The following is a 14521-nucleotide window of genomic DNA, read 5'->3' as shown; positions in this document are numbered from 1 at the left end:
ATTAATGTCTATTGGTAAAGAAAAAGGTGTTTTTTATTTTTAAAGTGATGTAGTATAGTTTGAATTAGGTTGAGGATCAGGGTTCCAGGATATAGGTTTATTTGTTGTTTGTTTTATATTGTAGAGGAACTGAAGCTATGTGAAACTGGTAAATAGCAGGGTTCTGTGGTCTATTAAAAAAATTGTTTTGAAAAATGTATTTGTAGACAGGAAACCATGTTTAATTTAACCAAAGCAAAAGAATATTAGTACAGAGAGTGAATGCTGGATTGTAGAAAAGTAGGAAGAAAGATTGTTAGTGACATTCAGAAACAGTTGTGAAAGACTGAATAGTTGAATCCTGAGGAGAAGCAGAGATTGTGACACACCCAGTCTGGTTCATCAGAGAGTGATTCAGTGCTCAAGCTGTGAGATGTTCCTTGCCTCTCGGATTTTCTGGGGCATCATGTTAGGCTAAGATCCTATTAAGCAGTTTTTGAAGATGGTTTGTAATTGTTTTTTTTTCCAGGTGTCTGTTTCTGGGTGGGTAGGTCAAGAGAGTCAGCATTTGTGATCTAGGATTCCAACTGACCTGCTGTTTGTATTCTATTTTTTATGTGGTGCTATATAGAGTAGGTGTGAGGTTTGAGTAGTAGTGACCTTTTGGGACAGATCAGTCTTTGTCCTCAGGAAACATCCCCTGCATATACTAGGTGTCAGGGGTACTAGTTAATTCTATCCACTGCTGGTAAGTAATGCTCATTTTCACACCCACATGGAGAATGTGAAACTCCAGCTATCTTGGACAGTTAGTAAAGAACCGGCCTAGATATTCATCCAGTCACTTATACCCAAGGTGAGTAGTTTCCTGTGTAGGGGCTACTGCATTTACACATGAAGAGCCACTCCTGGAAAGGAAGGTGTTCCAGGCTGGGGCATCTGAACAAGTTGGATGCCTGTCTGGCTTCAAAGGGATCAGGCGGATGGAGCCGCTGAGTCTTCTGCTGTGGTCAACGTAACACTGCGGAGTCTCATTCCTTCCCATGGTGAGTGTCTTTGTCGTGGGATTGTCTGAAAAATGAAGACTGCTGTATGTGGGTGGGCCCGACTCGTGCCGGTAGAATGATGCGACTCCTTGGACAGTGCATCCAGACAGGTAAGACTTGGGGTGTCATGAAGCTAATGCTCCCCGATGGAACTCTACCGGCGTGTTTTCCTCCTGCCCCCGTGTTTGGAACGGAAGGAGCGTTCCTGGGCCTTCGAAAGGGGGTGTCTTCTGGGAATGTTAGCTGCTCTTGGAAGTATTTTTTTGAGGAGGGTACGGTCTCCCAGAGTGTGGGGTGCGACGCTTTCACTTTCATTCCTTTCCCGTTGCTTCTGCCCGGACACGGCTCGCAGTCTGTGGCGTGATTTCGATGTGTGTTCTCTGGCTGCTCTTTGTGGAGAGTTCCCACGTTACTATATACCCGGTGCCCATATTCTGTGTACTGGGAACTAAGATGGTGTTTAGGATTGTTACTGTCTGATGTGCGTGTTGGCCATTTTATTTTCCGATTGAGTAGATGTCCTTGAGCATCACTTCGAAGTGCGGCTCCGCGCTGCCCTCCCGTGGACATGTGTGGGAATCGCATGGAAGCCTGCGTCCTGAGAGGGATGCACTGACTTTGGTGTATTTATTCAGTTGTATTGGTTTCAGTCTCGTCTTAACATTCTTTTGCATCGTTGATGACGGCTGTCTAGTGGCTGGGGGGGGGGGATACCCTAGAGAGGAGGTCGGAAGAAGGAGGAGTCATGTGGCGTGAGTTGAGAATGGACACAGTGGGGACACGGGAGGAAAAAAGGGTTGTGACAGACCGGATCCCAAGAGGTAAGATTTCGCTGTCTCGTGAGGGGTTTGGTCTTTCACAGTCCTATGTTCACTGTGCTCTCTGTTACTATCCGCGGATTTCATGGAATTCTGTAGATATTGAACAGTGATCAGGACATTGTGAGTTTGCTTTTTAATCTCATTCTGTCCGCTTATTTTAGGGCGCCTTCTTCCAGAGGTTGAGTGACGGTCCTTTCTGTTGCTGTTCGGTGTTAGCCTTTCTTTAAGTGCCGCGAGGCGTGGCGGCAGGGTTTCCTTACAGGTGTGTTTGGGGAGTCCTGTTCATAGAGACTTTATTTTTTTCATCTGGTTTCTGATTTCTCAATTCACTAGGGTGGTGAGAACTAGCGTGAAACCCGTCTTCCGGAATGATTGTGGACACTTGATTCACAGCTCAATTTAGCCTCACAGCTACTGTGCTCTGGGTTTGACTCACTACTTCCCTCCTGTGGACATCTATAGTTATTACATGTTATTGTCATTCAGCAAGTCCCTTGGCAGGCTGCGGTCTGCGCTGTGGGAATGCGGCAGGCCTTCTTTACTAGAACGTTACTTACAGTGTATCATTATGTTCTACTTCCATTTTCTGGACCATATTGTGTGAAACCGAGAAATGCAGTTTCCGGTATTTCGATCCTTGGAGGTCCCTTGCAACTGTCTACGTAGTCTGGCATGGACTGAAAACGCTTTTCACGTGAGAAGTCCCAATCCAAGTGTTATTAATGTTAATGGGGTGACATCAATAAATCAGGGTACATATATTTAAAGAAAACATGTCCAGTTTATCTTGTCATTCACTTATGTTGCATACCCATCACCCAAAGTCAGATTGTCCTCTGTCACCCTCTATCTAGTTTTCCTTTGTTGGAAATTTATATTTTGAGAGCCAATTTTTTTTTAACGTCAACAATATAGGTAGGTACAATTATTATTAACTTAATTAGAGTACTCCTAAGCTGGCCTTTGAGCTAAACACTCTAGAGGCCAAAAGAGCCACATATGGCTCGTGAGCCGTAGTTTGCCAACCAAGGCAAACCTATCATTAATATTATTCTTCGACTATCCTATCAATACCCCTCCTCATCCTAAAAACATGACTTCTGCCCCTAATAAATATTTGCAGTTTAACCTGGCAAAAGAGCCCACAGCACAGAGAAAGCTGTATATTCACCATGCCTTTCTTCTACAGGCAGTTCATAACTATAACATTTACAACCACAGAGGGGTAAGAAGGTTGCAGGAGAAAGAGTTTGCATCTCCTGTAGAATTCCAGAGTCTCTCTGATGCTGAATAGTCCTGTACATCAACATTCAAAGAAAATTTTTTAAAAAATACAAAGCATGATAAAAGAAGATTTGCAGGAGATTCAGGATATGACTCCTTTTATATTTTTAAAAATTGACCTTTAAATATTTCCGGGTACACTTTAATAATACTTGACTTTAAGATTGTAAGAAATACCTGTAATTCAAAAGGTTTGACAGGTGATAGTAAATAATTTTCCTACATATGTGGGAGTATTGTCTGTTTTAATCAGTTAGGAAGTATTAAAATAGAAAATACGTACAAACAATGAGATAAACATGCTTAGTAGCCTTACTTGTTCTGGTAGAGGCTACAATAAATCTAGAATAAGTATGCTCGGACATGTGGACAAAGGATTGTTTGACAAATGAAGGTTTATGAGTAACTTTTATTTGCCAAGATTGTCCTATAGGAGTCCACGAGGGTCAGCTCTTAATGAGGGGACAGATTGTAGTATAGGACACTTTAGAAAGGATTTAAAAATCTGCAGCAAGGGCATTCCCTTGTGGTAAAGCTCCAGGGAGCATGGAGTGAGCTCGACTATGTCCTATAAAACATGGAGCTCTAGGTTGTCGAACAAGTCTTTGAAGAAGGAGAAATTGCTGAAATAGTTCCTCACCAGCAGTTGTTCCTAAGACAGAAGTGTCTATGTGGAAACAACCATAAGTAAATATTTGCTGTCTATACAGATTAAAGGAGGAACATGGCAAAGGCTGAAAAGCCATGATAATGGCACGTAATTCTACTCTTTGAGCTTATTTTAAGGTGACTGTTTCAGTATAAACTCGTCCATCAATTATTCAGCCTGCTATTTTTTAGCTGGACCCAACAGTAAAGACTGTAGCTGCTTTTGGAATGGGCTCATTAACAATTGTCTTAGAAAAGACAAATGTAGTAATTATTGAAAATTGAACTATTTTTATCAGCTGGATAGTGAGAATCAATTTGGCTTGTAAAATTTGCAAAAGGAATTTGCCATTTAGTGGAAGTTTTCCAGAGCCATAATTGTTGATTCTTTTAAAAAGGAACAACAATAATTTGAGGCTCAAAACCTGTAAGCTGTAAAAGTTGCCTATGCTCCTTGATAATCAAGGAGGCAAGAAGATCAAAATACAGAGATAAAATTTTTTTATGAGTAACAGCTAAATGGATCCATTAGTAGTAGGACCTGAAGCTTGTCAGAATAGACCCATTGGAGTGTAGCTTGAGGGACAAATTAGTAAGGCAATTGGTTCTTCAGGATTTATGCATTTTACTTGTGCTTGCTGCAAGGCCTTTTTCTACATGCAGTAAAGCTGACTCTCCTGCAGCTTTAGGTTGCTGAGCGGAAGCTGGGTCATCTGAATCATTAAGAGTATAAAAAATTGGTTTCAGTTCCTTGATAGTTAATTTCAAGGAAGGTCTAAGGCAGTTAATGTCTCCTGACAATTTCTAAAAATCAGTAAAAGTTTGCAAATGATCTGTCCTGATTTCTCATTTTTGTGGAGGAATTTGTTGTCCCTCAATAATTTGTCCTAGATGAGAGAAAGAAAAGATTGCTGTACCTTTTCCGGAGATATATAAAGTCCCGATTCTTTCAAAAAGTATTCTAGTTGTTGTAAAATGGTCAGCACACTGTCTTTACCTGCATGAGCAATAAGAATATCATCCGTATAATGAATTATGTACTCCTCAGGGTGGTGCCGTCATACTGGAGAGATAGCTTGAGCAACATATTTTTGGCATAAGGTAGGACTGTCAGCCATACCTTGAGCGAAAACGTTCCACTGGTATCACTCCACGGGAGCCTGGAAATTTTTTATTTTTTTTTGTATTTTTCTGAAGTTAAAAACGGGGAGGCAGTCAGACAGACTACCGCATGCGCCGGACCAGGATCCACCCAGCATACCCACGGGGGGGGGGGGGATGCTCTGCCCATCTGGGGCATTGCTCTGCCACAACCAGAGCCATTCTAGCGCCTCAGGCAGAGGCCACAGAGCCATCCTCAGCACCTGGGCAAACTTTGCTCCAATGGAGCCTTGGCCATGGGAGGGGAAGAGAGAGACAGAGAGGAAGGAGAGGGGGAGGGGTGGAGAAGCAAATGGGCGCTTCTCCGGTGTGCCCTGGCCGGGAATCGAACCCGGACTCCTGCACAGCAGGCAAATGCTCTACCACTGAGTCAACCAGCCAGGGCCTCGGGAGCCTGGAAATTTAATGAAGGAACACTGAATGTAAAATGCTTGAAACATGAGGGCTTGAAGGATAGTCAAAAACAATCCTTCAAGTCAACAATTATAAGGTGAAAATTCCATGTAATGGCAGTAGGAGAAGGGAGTCCTAGCTGGATAAGACTTATAACTTCATAGTCTTATTTATTGTTCTCAAATCTTGTAATAACCTCCAGTTTCCTAATTTCTTCTTCTTCTTTTTTTTATGTGCCCTAGGCATGAAACAGCTCTGGCCACCAAGACAGGCATCAAACTAGGATGTACTAGGGCTGAATACCTGATTTGCCCCTGATATAAGAGCAGCACTACCAATCAGGTTCCTCCTTGCCCATTGCCAGAGGCTCTGGTTTTCTTTTTTTTTTTTTTTAAATCTTTTAATTACAGTTGATAACTTTATTTATTTATTTACTCATTTTAGAGAGGAGAAGGAGAGACAGACAGAGAGAGAGAGAGAGAGAGAGAGGAGGAGAGACAGAGAGAGAGAAGGGGGGAGGAGCTGGAAGCATCAACTCCCATATGTGCCTTGACCAGGCAAGCCCAGGGTTTCGAACCGGCGACCTCAGCATTTCCAGGTCAACGCTTTATCCACTGCGCCACCACAGGTCAGGCTCTGGTTTTCTTTTAGTAACAAATATAGGCATATTTCATAGGCTATTAGAAGTTTGACAGTGCCCAAGCTGTAACTGCTCTTGTAGCAATTGAGCAGCTGCCCTAAATTTCTCCTGAGAGAAGGGCCGTTGGTCTACCCATAGACCATCATCTGATTTCCAAGTAATTATGTCTGTACAATGCATTATTGGGGTAGCAGGAGTTACCAAGGCCCCTATGCTAAATTTTCATACCCTAATCTATGCCTTCTGGTATTAGGTGTCTAATATTATTATTATGTCTGGTATTAACAAGTGTCTATGGTGGTGAGGAATGCCCCGCTATTCTTTCCCTAATCCCTTAGTGGCAAAAAACCCTGATCATTTGAACACTGACTAATGTTGTGAAATAGGAACACTGACAATGCTCCTATATTTTTTAAAAAAAACATCTCTACCCCCACCAAATTAAGTGGATATTCCAGGAAGCACCATAGGCTGAGAAAGTCCAGTATAACCTTTTTTATCTTCCCATTGCAAAAATATAGAGCTTTGTTGTGGGGACTTACTTTGTCCTATGCCTCACAGCTCAGAGACTGCTTATAAGTGGGGTAGAAAGAATGCATAATATTGCTCAGACAAAAACAGATACATTAGCTTCTGTATCTAAGAGTCTTGTGAACTCATTCCCTTGTATGTTTAGCTCCATTGCAGGGCATTTCTTTCCTATCTTTTGATTTCAATAGGCAAAATCAGAGGAGCTAAATTCCTAATTTTTTTAGGGCCCCTTTTGCAGGGTGTGGCCTGAGAAACAGAATTAGCTTCCTTACAGTATTCTTCTAACTGCCTGAAGCAGCTTGAGACAAATTCTTAAAATGACTTATCAGTGCCCTGCTTCATTCTGCTCAATTCCTTTGTTTTACCTACCTGAGTATAACCTTACACATAAACAATACAATTTACACACAGAAAAACAAGTATAACATATAACTTTGATTAATCCTAATATTTGAATTGCTGTTTGGCCCTAACTTGAACATGCCTCATAATGCACTAACCAAATTAGTAAATAATAAGAATCAACCATTCTGTTTCTCTTTAAATTTTAATGAGCGCTCCATATAAGTTGTAAAATTATTTTTTCAACATTAGAGCTGGCATTTCCCAATTTTTACATGCAAGAACTCAATTCAGCCTTAAAAACAAAACATTTTAGACAACATTAAACAATGACTAAACAGAAACAAGAATTAGATGAACCAGACAAATTAGAGAGAAACTGAAATTTCACCGCAGTGCTAGATTAGAAAGATAACTTTGTCAGATTTATATCAGGGGGCATTTTCTGAGAGAAACCGAAGGAAGGGATTCAACAAAATCTTCCTGAGAAAATTTGCTTTCAGCAGCAGCTTGAGAAATTTTATAGTGAAATCCACCAGTGGTCCCTTGCCTAAATTTCTAGGCCAAGAAAGGGAGAGAAACAAAATAACAGTTTGGAGGATTGTTGCTAACACATTAAAGAAAGTCAGACAATAACAGGAAAAGCTATAACTTGAATAGCTGAGTGTCCTAACCGTTCTTAAATTCCATAGTTGCTGTAACTGGCATCTCAGGAAGACCATGACAAGACTTCTCTTCTACCTCAATTTTAGCTGAGTGGCAGACCAAGCACCTGGAGAGAACTAGGAGTAGCCACACTGTCCCACGTTCCTTAGCCCCGAAACCGCAAAGTACAGGACCACCTGCCACAGTATCTTCACACCATTGCCTTTTCAGAACTTTACCTACTTGCTCCCCTGTAGCAGAACTAACCATTCTCTCCTTCAGAAACCAGGGGCATATATCTTGAATATATTGTAAAAAGCATTCTAGCTGCATAACTCTAATTACAGAAAGGCCCCCTGCTTTTGAACCTAATTGTCCCATAATTTATTACTCCTGACTGTAATCTCCCCCAAAACTTTCTTTACTCACTGTGCACCCTTGGAGAGTTCCGTCACCTGCCGTGAGTTTAGTTCTTTCATACCTAGGATTCTGTTCGGGAGCCACTTGCCATGAACCACATGGCTAGTAATTCTGGGTACTGAGGGAGACCAGGGCGTAATTAAGGAAATAGACTTCACTGAGAAAAGAGGATGGGATCAGGAGGCCTCTTCAATGCTGATGGGAAAATCAGAGAGAGAACCCCCGGTCTTTGCTATGTTGTAGAGCAGAGACAATTAAAGCCTTTAAGTCAATATACAGATAGAGAAGTCTCTGATACAAAGCCACTCATCTGAAGCATAAATTGGATTCCGCATTAGAGTGCACCACCCTACATCATGCAGTAGTCAAGGGTGTGGGGAAAAGGTTTACGTTGAAAAGATATTAGCATTAAAGAATCTTCATGTTAAAAGATGTTAGTATTAAAAGATGTTAGTATTAAAGGATCTTAGTATTAAAAGATCTCAGTATTAGTAGGTGGACAATCCCTGAGCTCTTAGGAACACTATTTTTAGAGCCGGAAAAGGAGAACTGAATCCTTACCAGCTCCCCATCTTCTAAGGTGAGCTTAACTTCCCACCAACCAGAAGTCCGAAGTCTTTTCCTTACATGCCATGAACCTAAACCACACCCGAGACCCTGGGCCAAACTCTTCCTGAGAGCCCTCTCTCCTCTCCTCAGGGCTCTGGACTACCCACCAAAGTGCCCTTTTTAATAAGCGTAGTGGACCACCAGTGACTGCCCCCTCCAGGCCCCAAGCTCGGAAGTGATACAGCCAACATTCCAACCCACAGCATCGCCTAGCCCTCCCCAACTGTCACCTGCCTGCTTCAGGGCTCAGCCCCCTTTTCTGAGACCCTCCTAGCCCCAGCCCCACAAACCCCTTTGCCCGCACAAATTGTCCTCTCCCTTCCTCAACCACCACACCAGTGCCCACAGTCCCGGCCGGGTCCCCCACAGCCGACCTGTCGGCTTGTAAACACCCCTTTGTTTCCAGACGCCCGTTCCTGATTCCATTAACACCCTCCGTCCTCCAAATGCCCTCTGCACGGGCCTGGCCCACCCTTACCCCCTCAACCTGGCTGCCAACGCCCCACCCCTGTTTGACGGCACCAGGGTAAGTCCCGACACCCCAAACCCCACAACCGCCCCGGCCAGCCCTACAGTCCCGGCCAGGTCCCCCACAGCCGTCCTGTCGGCTTGTAAACACCCTTTGTTTCCAGAAGGCCCTTCCTGATTCCATTAACACCCTCCATCCTCCAAATGCCCTCTGCCCGGGCCTGGCCCGCCCTTACCCCCTCAACCTGGCTGCCAACGCCCCACCCCCGTTTGACGGCGCCAGGGTAAGTCCCCGACCCCCCGAACCCCACAATCACCCCAGGCCAGCTTCTACAGTCCGACCAGGTCCCCCACATCCTTTTGGCTTGTAAACACCCTTTGTATCCAGACGCCCCCTCCTGATTCCATAACACCTGCCGTCCTTCAAATGCCCTCTGCCCGGGCCTGGCCCGCCCTTACCCCCTCAACCTGGCTGCCAAATCCCCACCCCGTTTGACGGCACCAGGGTAAGTCCCCGACCCCCCGAACCCCACAATCTCCCCAGGCCGAACCCCAAGCTACCCCCACATTTCGTGCCCCCTCCAGCGCCCTGACCGCCCCCCCGCACACCCCAGCTCGCCTCCCCTGCGGCCCTTCACCGCCCCCCCAAAATAGGTCTTAGTATTAAAAGACCTTAGTATTAAAGGATCTTAGTATTAAAAGATCTTAATGTTAAGAGATCTTAGTATTAATGGAGTAGGAATGCATTAGTCTTAAACTAAGCCTTATGCCAGGGGTCCCCAAACTTTTACACACGGGGGCCCCAGTACTACTAAATCTCCTTTTCCTTTAAAATGACTGTATTGACAGTTGTATTACGCACAACAGTTGTATAATAGGCTCCCCTGACTAATGGTTTGAATGGGCTTTGAAATGAACATGCTGGCTATCATTTCAGTATTAATAAGACAATATAATCCTCAGTCAGTAGAAGGCGCCACTAAATATTTCTTAACAGAAGCCACTGCCTCTGTGCTCCTTATGTTGGCTATTATTATCAACTTCTTATACTCAGGCCAATGAAATTACAAAACTAATGAACCCACAGTATCAATCATCACGAGCTTAGCCCTAGCCATAAAAATAGGCCTGGCCCCCCTTTCACTTCCTGAGTCCCAGAAGTTACACAAGCATCTCCTTTCATCTGGCCTGATTTTACTTCCATGATAAAACCCTCCACCACCGTCAGTCCTTGATGTAATCAGCCCTGATATTAACCTAGACCCAATTCTACTCATATCCCACTTTATCTATTGCAGTCGGGGTCTGAGGAGGACTCAACCAAACAGAACTGCGCAAAATCTAGCATACTCCTCAATTACCCACAGAGGATGACTAACCTCGATTTTTCTTTAATAAATAAATTTTTATTAATTTTAATGGGGTGATATCAATAAATCAAGGTACATATATTCAAGGAAAATATGTTCAGGTTATCTTGTCATTTAATTATGTTGCATACCCATTACCCAAAGTCACGTTTCTTCCATCACCTTCTATCTAGTTTTCTTTGAGCCCCTTCCCCTCTTTCTGTTCCTCCCCCCCCCCTTCGTAACCACCACACACTTGTTCTTGTCTCTTAGTTTCGTTTTTATGTCCCACCAATGTATGGAATCATGCAGTTCTTGGTTTTTTCTGATTTACTTATTTCACTTTGTATAATGTTATAAAGATGTCACCATTTTGTTGTAAATGATCCAATGTCATAATTTCTTATGGCTGAGTAGTATACCATAATGTATATGTGGCATATCTTCTTTATCCAGTCATCCATATATATATATATATATATATATTTTTTTTTTTTTTTACCGTGATGAAAGGCTTTAAACCAACTCTTGGCCAGTACAGCAATAATACATAAAAGAGCCGCTTGCCATGAACCAACATGGCTAGTAATTCTGGGTCCTGAGGGAGACCGGGACGTAATTAAGGAAATAGACTTCACTGAGAAAAGAGGTTGGGATCGGGAGGCCTCTTCAATTCTGATGGGAAAATCAGAGAGAGAACCCCCGGTCTTTGCTGTGTTGTAGAGCAGAGACAATGAAAGCCTTTACGTCAATATACAGATAGAGAAGTCTCTGATACAAAGCCACTCATCTGAAGCATAAATTGGATTCCGCATTAGAGTGCACCACCCTACATCATGCAGTAGTCAAGGGTGTGGGGAAAAGGTTTACGTTGAAAAGATATTAGCATTAAAGAATCTTAATGTAAAAGACCTTAGTATTAAAAGATGTTAGTATTAAAGGATCTTAGTATTAAAAGATCTCAGTATTAGTAGGTGGACAATCCCTGAGCTCTTAGGAACACTATTTTTAGAGCCGGAAAAGGAGAACTGAATCCTTACCAGCTCCCAATCTTCTAAGGTGAGCTTAACTTCCCACCACCCAGAAGTCCCAAGTCTTTTCCTTCCGTGCCATGCCATGAACCTAAACCACACCCGAGACCCTGGCCCAAACTCTTCCTGGGAGGCCTCTCTCCTCTCCTCAGGGCTCTGGACTACCCCCCAAAGTGGCCTTTTTAATAAGCGTAGTGGAGATCCTCACCGCATTCTACAACCTCTTCGGTGGACCACCAGTGACTGCCCCCTCCAGGCCCCAAGCTCGGAAGTGATACAGCCATCATTCCAACCCACAGCATCCCCTAGCCCTCCCCAACTGTCACCTGCCTGCTTCAGGGCTCGGCCCCCTTTTCTGAGACCCTCCTAGCCCCCAGCCCCACAAACCCCTTTGCCCGCACAAATTGTCCCCTTCCCCAACCACCACACCAGCGCCGACAGTCCCGGCCGGGTCCCCCACAGCCGTCCTGTCGGCTTGTAAACACCCCTTTGTTTCCAGACGCCCCCTCCTGATTCCATAACACCCGCCGTCCTTCAAATGCCCTCTGCCCGGGCCTGGCCCGCCCTTACCCCCTCAACCTGGCTGCCAACGCCCACCCCCGTTTGACGGCACCAGGGTAAGTCTCGATGCCCCGAACCCACAATCGCTCTAGGCCGCCCCTACAGTCCCGGCCAGGTCCCCCAGAACCGTCCTGTCGGCTTGTAAACACCCCTTTGTTTCCAGACGCCCCCTCCTGATTCCATAACACCCGCCGTCCTCCAAATGCCCTCTGCCCGGGCCTGGCCCGCCCTTACCCCCTCAACCTGGCTGCCAACGCCCCACCCCCGTTGACGGCACCAGGGTAAGTCCCGAAGCCCCGAACCCATCAACCGCCCCGGCCAGCCCTACAGTCCCGGCCAGGTCCCCCACAGCCGTCCTGTTGGCTTTTAAACACCCCTTTGTTTCCAGACGCCCCTTCCTGATTCCATTAACACCCTCCATCCTCCAAATGCACTCTGCCCGGGCCTGGCCCGCCCTTACCCCCTCAACCTGGCTGCCAACGCCCCACCCCCGTTTGACGGCGCCGGGGTAAGTCCCCGACCCCCCGAACCCCACAATCCCCAGGCCAGCCCTACAGTCCCCCAGGACCCCCACAGCCGTCCTGTCGGCTTGTAAACACCCCTTTGTTTCCAGACGCCCCTCCTGATTCCATAACACCCGCCGTCCTCCAAATGCCCTCTGCCCGGGCCTGGCCCGCCCTTACCCCCTCAACCTGGCTGCCAACGCCACACCCCCGTTTGACGGCACCAGGGTAAGTCCCCGACCCCCCGAACCCCCAAATCGCTCTAGGCCAGCCCCTACAGTCCCGGCCAGGTCCCCCAGAGCCGTCCTGTCGGCTTGTAAACACCCCTTTGTTTCCAGACGCCCTCTCCTGAATCCATAACACCCGCCATCCTCCAAATGCCCTCTGCCCGGGCCTGGCCCGCCCTTACCCCCTCAACCTGGCTGCCAACGCCCCACCCCCGTTTGACGGCGCCAGGGTAAGTCCCCGACCCCCCGAACCCCACAATCGCCCCAGGCCAGCTTCTACAGTCCGACCAGGTCCGCCATAGCCGTCCTTTTGGCTTGTAAACACCCCTTTGTATCCAGACGCCCCCTCCTGATTCCATAACACCCGCCGTCCTTCAAATGCCCTCTGCCCGGGCCTGGCCCGCCCGTACCCCCTCAACCTGGCTGGCAGAGCCCCACCCCCGTTTGACGGCACCAGGGTAAGTCCCGATTCCCCGAATTCCACAATTCCCCAGGCCGAAACCCAAGCTACCCCCGCCATTTCGTGCCCCCTCCAGCGCCCTGACCGCCCCCCCGCACACCCCAGCTCGCCTCCCCTGCGGCCCTTCACCGCCCCCCCAAAAATAGGTCTTAGTATTAAAAGACCTTAGTATTAAAGGATCTTAGTATTAAAAGATCTTAATGTTAAGAGATCTTAGTATTAATGGAGTAGGAATGCATTAGTCTTAAACTAAGCCTTATGCCAGGGGTCCCCAAACTTTTTACACAGGGGGCCAGTACTAATAAATCTCCTTTTCTTTAAAATGACTGTATTGACAGTTGTATTACGCACAACAATTGTAATAATAGGCTCCCACTGACTAATGGTTTGAATGGGCTTTGAAATGAACATGTTGGCTATCATTTCAGTATTAATAAGACAATATAATCCTCAGTCAGTAGAAGGCGCCACTAAATATTTCTTAACAGAAGCCACTGCCTCTGTGCTCCTTATGTTGGCTATTATTATCAACTTATTATACTCAGGCCAATGAACATTCACAAAACTAATAAACCCAACAGTATCAATCATCACGAGCTTAGCCCTAGCCATAAAAATAGGCCTGGCCCCCTTTCACTTCTGAGTCCCAGAAGTTACACAAGCATCTCCCTTTCATCTGGCCTGATTTTACTTCCATGATAAAAACCTCCACCACCGTCAGTCCCTGATGTAATCAGCCCTGTTATTAACCTAGCTAATTCTACTCATATCCACATTATCTATTGCAGTCGGGGCTGAGGAGGACTCAACCAAACAGAACTGCGCAAAATCTAGCATACTCCTCAATCACCCACAAAAGATGACTAACCTCGATCTTTTTCTTATAATAAATAAATTTTGATTAATTTTAATGGGGTGATATCAATAAATCAAGGTACATATATTCAAGGAAAATATGTTCAGGTTATCTTGTCATTTAATTATGTTGCATACCCATTACCCAAAGTCACGTTTCTTCCATCACCTTCTATCTAGTTTCCTTTGTGCCCCTTCCCCTCTTTCTGTTCCTCCCCCCCCCATTCGTAACCACCACACATTTGTTCTTGTCTCTTAGTTTCGTTTTTATGTCCCACCAATGTATGGAATCATGCAGTTCTTGGTTTTTTCTGATTGACTTATTTCACTTTGTATAATGTTATAAAGATGTCACCATTTTGTTGTAAATGGTCCGATGTCATAATTTCTTATGGCTGAGTAGTATACCATAATGTATATGTGCCATATCTTCTTTATCCAGTCATCTATCTATCTATCTATCTATCTATCTATCTATCTATATATATATATATATTTTTTTTTTTTTTACCGTGATGAAAGGCTTTAAACCAACTCTTGGCCAGTAC

General features: G+C 45.2%; 2 non-coding genes across 2 annotated transcripts; both read right to left on the bottom strand.

The window, feature by feature from the left end:
• Positions 1–5249: 5249 nt before the first annotated feature.
• Positions 5250–5324, bottom strand: TRNAS-GCU (transfer RNA serine (anticodon GCU)). Its single transcript has one exon. It is a non-coding gene; the product is annotated as a tRNA-Ser (tRNA).
• A 237-nt stretch (positions 5325–5561) lies between these two features.
• On the bottom strand, positions 5562–5701 carry LOC136387148 (small nucleolar RNA SNORA48). Its single transcript, XR_010748088.1, has one exon. It is a non-coding gene; the product is annotated as a small nucleolar RNA SNORA48 (small nucleolar RNA).
• Positions 5702–14521: the final 8820 nt, after the last annotated feature.

This window comes from Saccopteryx leptura, unplaced genomic scaffold, assembly GCF_036850995.1.
Source record: "Saccopteryx leptura isolate mSacLep1 unplaced genomic scaffold, mSacLep1_pri_phased_curated manual_scaffold_135, whole genome shotgun sequence".
Lineage (NCBI taxonomy): Eukaryota > Metazoa > Chordata > Mammalia > Chiroptera > Emballonuridae > Saccopteryx > Saccopteryx leptura.
The sequence above is the reverse complement of the archived record's forward strand: the minus strand, read 5'-3'. Positions and strand labels throughout refer to the sequence as shown.